The sequence below is a fragment of the Rousettus aegyptiacus genome, unplaced genomic scaffold, assembly GCF_014176215.1.
Source record: "Rousettus aegyptiacus isolate mRouAeg1 unplaced genomic scaffold, mRouAeg1.p scaffold_m13_p_11, whole genome shotgun sequence".
In the NCBI taxonomy this organism is placed as follows: domain Eukaryota; kingdom Metazoa; phylum Chordata; class Mammalia; order Chiroptera; family Pteropodidae; genus Rousettus; species Rousettus aegyptiacus.
In genome coordinates, this window is record NW_023416286.1 from 36,480,710 (window position 1) to 36,488,725 (window position 8,016).

General features: G+C 43.6%; 1 long non-coding RNA gene across 1 annotated transcript; it reads left to right on the forward strand.

Annotated features, from left to right (window-relative positions):
• Positions 1-4,296: 4,296 nt before the first annotated feature.
• Positions 4,297-7,515, forward strand: LOC118609360. The gene is made up of 3 exons (XR_004953352.1): positions 4,297-4,354; positions 4,621-4,824; positions 6,301-7,515. It is a non-coding gene; the product is annotated as an uncharacterized LOC118609360 (long non-coding RNA).
• Positions 7,516-8,016: the final 501 nt, after the last annotated feature.

Genomic DNA, 8,016 nt, shown 5'->3' on the forward strand with positions numbered 1-8,016 from the left:
CATGGGCACCATCATCCTTAGAGAGTTTATCCTCCCCACTAAGCTTCCTCTCTGCTACTCACTCCAGCCCAGTCAGCCTTTATGGGTCTGAGGAGGTTAGCTAACAGCAGGTGAGTCATCTCCCCGGGTTGACGTAGGGAGAAAAGATGGGTGGATGTGTTGGGAGGGGAAAAAAAGACATTCGAGCTAAGAGTGCAGCTGAATCAAGCGTTAGTCATTGAACCCAGGGGAGAAAGAAGCCCTCTCTGGGTGTCAGTGGGCATTGGAATAAGCAGAAAAGGTCTGAGAGAGCAAGGGGCCTACCTCGTGAAGCCACTTACTATATATAGTCTGAAAACAAAAACTACGGATCATTTAAATTCATGAAAGATCATCAGTATGCAAGGGTGAGGGCCTTCTGTGTGGGTGACTCTGCTTCTTGCCGCATGGCTGGCTTACAGTGCTACTGCTTTTGAAAAGAATACATGGGAAGCAGCTAAGGGGGAGCGGTATTAGACTTCATGGTAGGAGAAGCATCTGTTTTTCTGGAACCTTTTCCAAAAATGACATAGATATCCTTTGTGCCTAAAATGGTCAAGGGCCAGTCAGAACGTGAGGGTGGCACCAATTCATCTGGTTCAGTTTTTGAAGATCTGTGGACCAATGGTCTCTCCACTCATCATCTGAGGACAGGAGGACATAGCCTAATAAATTGGGGTCATAGTCCCTATAAGAAAGCTGAGATAAGTTAGCACTAATCTTTCGTTGAAATGTCCTCATTTCTTTTGCAAGACACTCGGTCTCCCACTTCATTATCCTTCTTCCCCCTCAGATGGGCTCCCTCAATCTAGTGTTGGCCATTCACATTTCTGACACACATGCCATCACTCTCTGGTCTCTAAGGTCACAGATACTGGAGTCCTGTTGGATTTAGTAAATTCACTGACACTCTTTTATTTATTTCCTAAAATCAATCCTGCCTTCTTTTCTTCAGCATTCTACTGCCAGCAGAGACAGCTATGGGCCTTTATAACATAGTGCATGATCTTCTGGCTATTGATTTGCTGGTATTTCTCTCCCCAAATCTCCCTGAGTCATGCTAGAATGACAAGATGATGAACTGTGTCAAGAACTGCTATAGCAGCTCTTTCAGGATTTTTATGTGTGGCAGAAACTGCCACTTATGCATTAAGAACCCATTTCCTCTTTCTGGACACAAGTCTAGCCTATATATCTTATTCTCTTATGTATTTAAATGTGACATATAACTGAGTTCTCGGCAGTGGAATATGAGTAAAATGACCAACACGTTAAGAAGAGCACAGCTATAAGTAGGTAACAAGGCTTTGGAGATGGCAGCATTAGAAATGAAAGACACCTGGATCTCTGACTGAGGAGGAAAGAACCCCACCAATGAGATGGACTTCTATCTACATCAGCAAAAATTAAGCTTGTATTATGTTTGGAAATATTTGGGTCTATTTATTGCCATAGCCTAGCCAAGCCTAGCCTAACAAAACCCACTTCTAAGCCCCAGCACCTGTGATGTTAAGGTCTTTCAAGTTTCCCCTTGCATTTCCCGCTGATCCTCCCTTGCCCTTTCCATTCTGGTCATCCTGGTCTCTGTTAACCCTGACCACACTCACGCCCTTCCTCCTCTGTGCCTACGGTTCCTCTGCCCTCTGCCTCCTTTCCCTTTCCGGAAGAGCCTCGGATAACTCCATCCCACACTCATCTCTCCCTTCCCTAAACTGATGGTCAGTAGTTGCTTTGTACGTACTAGTTTTCCCTTCTTCTCACGGGCAAGAACTGACTCTGTGTGTGCTCCTCAATGTGGGGTATAAAGTAGGAGTTAAATACATTTTCTGTGAATCGCTGTAGTCTAGGGCCCTTAGACTTTATTCTTTGACCGTGAATAGCCTGGAGTATGTTCTTTAATAGATCATTCGTTCATTCAACAGAAGTTTAACTGGGTGTGAATCCTTTTACAATTCCCACTAGCATTATTATAAAGAGTTATAGCCAAAGCTACAAGGAACACATTAAGAAGTAACTGACCTTCAGTATGTGTGTCAGAATATGAGACTCTATGGTTTGATAATGTTTCTGTCCTGGCTGATTCCTGTGCCCCAGCATTTTCACTTTCCCTTTAAAGCTTTTATTCCCTGTCACCACTGTACACCAGTGCTGAACCTTGAGGCTGAACAAACCCAGGGAAGTGCAAGGCCGGACCCCTTGAATAAAGAACTCTCACTTGACTTTCAGTCTCAAAGTTTCTTTGCCTATTTATCAGGACAATACTCTTGAAAATCTTTTCTCTCTTGTGGAGAGAGAAGAATTTTTGTAAATCTCCAATGTCTCTCTTTGACATGGTAAGAAACAAGCCCTGCCGTTACATTTATTTTGCACATCTAAGAGTGGTGGGAAGAGCAGGTACCCCTCAGTCTTCCCCAGTCCCCTGCCTAGAAGGGGATAGATTTGGGGCAGAGGAAGTCCATACCAAAGAGCGCAGTAAGGTAAAATGACAAAACCTTTTGGCTCTCGAGTATGGAATGGAGTATGGGTCTGAGACCAGTACGCCCGGACTTCCCTCCCAATCGGAGGAGAGATGTTAGGGTGAGAGAGAGGCCAACATGAGAGGGGTTTTACTCCATTTCTTGTGGGAGTCTGGAGGGAGACCCCTCCACTGTCATGGAGTTGCTGGAATATCAGCTCCACTAGGGCAGGAATTTTTGCTTTGTTCACTGATCCCCAGAACCTATAAAGTACCTATAACATAATAGATACTCAATAAATATTTCTGGGGTGACTACATCTGAGTAAATTGCTGGAATGCTACCTCCAGGCAGAGCTTCCCCATGTGGTCTAGAAGGCATTCAAGAGTCTCTACGAGTCCTGTAGCAGGACATGGTTGGTGAGTTTATGTGGGTGCGGCCACAACGGAGGTTTTAAGGAGGACCTTTTGGGCTGGAGGGGCAATAATATTCTCAGCCAGTGTCAGGAGAACACTCAGCACCAGCAAGAGCCAAGTGGGGTTGAGAAGGCAGAGGGAATGCTGTGTTTGGCCAGCCAAGAGCCACCACAGCCTCCTTGCCGTAGCACGGGCAGTGTGCAGCAGACAAGGGTACCATGCCTAATAGGGCAGAGAGCAGCACAAGGGCCCCACAGGTATCAGAAGCCACCTCCGTGACCACAGGGACTTGGCAAACTTCCCCAAACACTATCCAGAGGTCATCTTGGAGAGGAGTGGGACAGAGATCTGATCATTTCCTTGAAAAAGAATGCTTTAAACTTATAAAGAGACAGCTGAAAAAGGTAGAGACTCAGATACTTTAAGTTGCTTTTCTGCTCTTTAAATTGGAGCTGGTAATGGCACCTGCTTCATAGGTTGCTGTGAAAATTAAATAAATAGGCTGTAGAAAGTATTTGTAATCAATGGGTTATAATCAGAGTCTTTGCTGTGACCCAGAGAGTTGGTGCTCCTGGGGATGACGAGGTTAGTTATCAAAATAAGATGTTACATTTATTTTGCACATCTGATTGTAGTGTGAAAAAAAATTGTTACTGTAACACTAAATAATAACATGACTCCAGTAGGGATTTGTGGTTTACAAAGCACTCTCAAATATTGTCCCCTTGAATCTTCTACATAATGCCACAACAGGGGAGATCATTTCCACCTTTATTTTACAAATCTAGAAACTAAAGCTCGGTGAATCTAACCTCATCCAAGGTCATTCTTCTAGAAAGTGCTGGACCCAGCTGAAAACCTGGACTACTAACTCCAAATCTTTCAAGACTTGTATCACTCCTGAAATGGACGGAAGGCCACGGGGGAAGGGCAGGACCCTCCCCCTACTTCTCAGGTCACAAGACTTTCCTCTTACAAAGAAGCTTTTGTTTAGTTGGGCCAGGGTGCTGAGAAAGGAACAGGATTACAGAGGGTCCCAAACATGTGCTGGTGAAAGAACAGATTCTCCAGCTAACTTAATAAGGGCTGGGTTCATTTGTACAACAATCCCGCCTATGCAAAATGCCTTTCAAAGATCCTGAAGACCTGCAAGTATTCCCACAGGCATTGTGTAGCCATTGAGCCAACTGAAATCTTAGAGGCAAGTGGCTCGGATGGGTGGAGGCCAGGTGGCCTTCCCTGGTCATACGGAATCAGCAGTGACTCACATATGGGGGATCCCCTATATCGAAAGGTGGAAGTGGCTGGTGGAGGTGGCCGATGTCACAAACAAAGGATGTGAAGTCAGACATACACGGGTGAGCTGCTCAGATAAAGAAGGACTTTCGCTTCTATCTTAGTTAAGACCTTTTCAGCAGCAAACAATAGAAGCTCAGTTCATATTCACTTCAACACTCAACAGAGGTTATTAACTTTTTTTGTTGTTGCTGTTTTGGTTTTTTTTTTTTTTTAAAAATATAATACCTGAAATGGGGGTTACTTGTTCTTAGGGGTCTGAGTGTCTCACAGGATCCTGGTGAGGGCATGACCTGGGTCTGGGCACTGGCAAGTCCCTGAGCAGAGCGGTCTTCTGGTAAGACCTGCCTCCTCCTCTCTTTGTGGACTGACTAGCCTCCTTCTCTGGCCTCCTGGTTATCTGCAAGGCTAACTCCTCTTGTTTGCTATTCCAGATTCCCAACGGAGGGGATTCCATCTGTCACAACCAGGGGTCCGTCTCCACACTAGCTGTGGCTGGATCGGCTCGGGCTGTTCTCTGAAGTGCTCCCCGGGGCCTGCACTGGGCCCACCCTCCAGACCGAGCAGACAAGCAGCCAAATGCACAACAGTCTTCTGGGCCATAATGCAGAAAAAATCCTGTTTGCATGTAGAGGAAGGTTAGTTCATTCTGCCTCTGACTTTTTATTTCAGAAGGACAAAGTTTTTCTTTCCATTTCAGCCTTTTTCTTGCAAACTACCCCAAGGGCAGCTCTCACTCCAAGCATAGAGGTAGCTGCTTCATGTAAAAAGCAGGTCATTTTTTTTGACAGAATCACCTGCCTAGTCACTCTAAAATGTCCAATTTCCTTTATGTGTCAAACAGCCACTCCCTGGCACCTGTTAGGAGAAGCTTTGCTATGAGAATAGAGATGAGAACAGCACGCGGCAGGGCACCTCGGCCTCTAGACACATTTAGAACTCTGTGATTTGTACTCTTCGCCTCTCATTACTTCCTTTTTTTATGATTTGGTGGAGAGTAGGCCTGCCGACCTGAGGCTCGATAGATGAGGAAACCAAGTCAGAAAGGTGCGATCCAACTTCACGTGACATTTTGGCTGGTTGGGGGTTTTCCTTTCCTGTGCGGATGATTTCTGATATGAAAAAAAAAAAAAAAAATTGAGGGTTTTTCTCTCTCCCAGTTCAAACTCCCCAATGTTAGGAATAATAAAACAGTAACAATAACTTCAATGAGAACTCATTTTTCAGGGAAGTTATACAACTGAGAATTTATGCATGGTATGTAGAGGCTTACACTCTTTTTCTGGAAGATATGTAAACCAGATGTTTCTTGGGTCAGACCAGCCTGACGTGGGTGTAAGGGATGTTAAGGGAGCCTCCGGCTTGAGCCAGGTTTCGAGGGTGGTTCATAGCTCCTTCTGAGAGCATGTTCTTTCTTCGTGAGCACACCACCTCAGTACCTCCATCATTATGTCGGATGACGTCTCTCCTCCTGACCATCACTGATGGAGTCCTCCTCCTCTGCCCAGGGGCCATGCTTCTGACCCCCTCCTGGTCCCTACTCTGCTGCATTGGTGACAGCACAGGGAAGTCACAAAGGGAAATTTTTCTCCCTGTGGGCTAACACTCTATTATTTGGACCAAATAGACAGCCATGTCTGCCCTTGCATTCACCACTCCTAGTGATTCCCTTCTTTGAGTGAGCCGAGGCTTTCCTCATGAGAAAAGTTAGAGAAAAGATGGGGGTGATGTTTATGATCTCTTGCTAGAGATTCGTGTCATCACACAGAGGGCAGTGATAACGATTGCTTTTTCTGTGTACATTTTGGTGCCACCGTCATAAACAAGACAAGGCCAAGGTCAGATGCAGCAACTGCCTGACACAAAGGTGTGCTTTTTCCATTCAGTCATTTATCTCTGGTGTCACTATAGGAGAGAGAGAGTCTGCCCTAGAAACCTCCTGAGTAGTATGGTAGTTGACAGAAAAAACATCAAGGTGAAATTTAGGATTGTCCCACTGCCTCAAATGGCTTGATTTGCCCACTGTTTCTTTGTCACAGTCTATATTATATTAGGTAGCAAAGGAAACAGCAAAAAACAAGCAGGCCTTTTCTAATTCTCCTTTATTCCTGTAGAAATTACCCCAGGTGGGCCCCACATTAACCACTGAGGTGCACGTCTCTAAGAACGCCTAAGGAACAGAAAGAACACATGCATGGAGCCACAATGGCCCTGATCCATATCTGCAAAATAAGGATCAGGTAAATCCTTCTCTCCCCTTCCTTTATGCACAAGGGAGAGCAAGTCGACAAGTACTTAGGTACCTAGCACCTGGATAGGAATTTTACGTGCCTAATTACATTACTTCCGTGCCTTTCTTTTGAAGTACATTTTAAGCTTTCCACTGCAAGTGCTGAAGACCTTGAAGTTCACACCTGTGAAGAAATGGCTAGATTTTTCTGCCACCAAACACTGCCGTGGGCTCTTTTATAAAGCTACCCAGCAATCTTCATTGGTGTGAACTTTTCTCTCTAAGGTTTGATAATGTTCCAGGGCCCTGGGGAGGCGTGGGAAGCCTCAGCGACATTGTGAAATGAATGCGGTTTGTGCTGGAGTGACCTTCTCCCCATTCCTGACAGCCAGAACAAGCGCTTTTCCCAGCCTTTCTGCCCCTTTTCTCGTGCCCAAGACTACTGTCAGAGAATCCTGGAAAGCTGAAAAGGCAAATTGTGGTATCTATCTGGGGGACATTCAAAGAACGAAAACCCCAGATCTCAAATGAGCCTCTCCTTGAACGATGTCAGGCTCCAAGACAATCACCTTGGGTACCCCTTAAATCACATTCTCAGCCTTGTCAACCCTACCCTTCTCCAAAAGAGCTACGGATATTGCGATGTGCTTCTGTGACTGAACAATCCTGAGGCTTTTAAGTGAGATGTTTTTCCCCTCATAGTTTGTTCACTACAAAGAACTAGTCTCCTCGGTTACTTTTGCACAGTAAGCAGGCATGTGTCTGCCTTCACAACCCATCTGTTTATCTCTGCCATTAGAAATCATGTCCTTCCCAATCAGGAGCAAAACAACATTCCAGGGACCAGAACTTCATTTAACATTGTTCCCAAAGTGTTAGACAAAAGAATCAAGAAATAAAAATCTTTAAAAGAGGGAGAAATTATCATTATTTATAGATGATCTGATTACATAGTTGAAAATCTCAATAAAATAAAATTATTGGAAGTCTTCAGTTTAGTGAGGTGGTTGTATTTTTTATAAAAGCAAAATTAATGTTCTTAAAGCCAAGTAATAACCAGTTTGCAAATATAATAAAATACCCCATTCACCAAAGCAACTATAACAATAAAATAAAATAAAATAAATAAAATAAAATAAGATGAAATACCTAGGATAAACTTTAAATGTATGTGTTTGATAGATGAAGAGAATAGTCAAACCAAGCAAAGAGACATAAAAGAAGGCCTGAATAAATGATGTGATATCTTGTTCTCAGATGGACAACTTAGTATTGTTTGATTTCTAAATATTTGGGAATTTTCCAGATACTCTGATATGGATTTCTAATTTAATTGCATTGTAGTCAGAAAGTATAACTCATGTGATTTCAATTCTTTTAAATTTATTTTATGGCCCAGAAAAGGATCTTGTGAATATTCTATGTCATGTTTGAAAATTATATGATACTGCTCTTGTTGGATAGAATAGTCTATAAATGTTAATTAGATCAAATTGTTCAAGTTTTCTGTATCTGCTGATCTATTGTCTACTTGTTCTGTCAATTATTGAGAGCAGAATATTAAGATCTCCAACTATAATTATCAATTTGTCTATTTCTT